Source organism: Gregarina niphandrodes, assembly GCF_000223845.1.
Source record: "Gregarina niphandrodes unplaced genomic scaffold scaffold00130, whole genome shotgun sequence".
Lineage (NCBI taxonomy): Eukaryota > Apicomplexa > Conoidasida > Eugregarinorida > Gregarinidae > Gregarina > Gregarina niphandrodes.
In genome coordinates, this window is record NW_011645894.1 from 6,292 (window position 1) to 6,774 (window position 483).

At 51.1% G+C, this 483-nt stretch overlaps 1 non-coding gene across 1 annotated transcript; it reads right to left on the bottom strand.

The window, feature by feature from the left end:
* Positions 1-310: 310 nt before the first annotated feature.
* Positions 311-392, bottom strand: GNI_208030. Its single transcript has one exon. It is a non-coding gene; the product is annotated as a tRNA-Lys (tRNA).
* Positions 393-483: the final 91 nt, after the last annotated feature.

Consider the following 483-nt stretch of genomic DNA (forward strand, 5'->3'; position numbering starts at 1 on the left):
AGTACGATCCGTGGGCTCGGGAGCTGCTGCAGGGTGGGCTTCGCGCCATCCCACCAACCAAAATGAACCACAAACAAATCAGATTTGTTGAGAATAATATTTGGCAGCTTGCCCGAGTGGTTAGGGGGTAGACTAGAAATCTACTGATGTTTGCCTGGACCTGTTCAAATCCGGAAGCCGACTTTGGTGTCATTTTGTTAGACTACCAAGGCAGACTCCAGGTCACCGTAAGTCTAACGCGAGCAATCCGGCTAGGGGTACCAACTTCGAGTTACTTGCTTCTGGTTCTGGATAGGTGGTGATAGGTGTTTGTCCCGGCGAGGATTCGAACCCCGATTCTTTCCTTAATTTATGAATAAGTCAGGAACGCCATCCCGTTAGGCTACGGGGACAATACCTAGGTCACGGTATGTCTGACGCGGGCAATCCGGCTACGAAGTACCAACTCCGAGATACTCGCTTCTAGGCTGGTGCTTGGGTGTC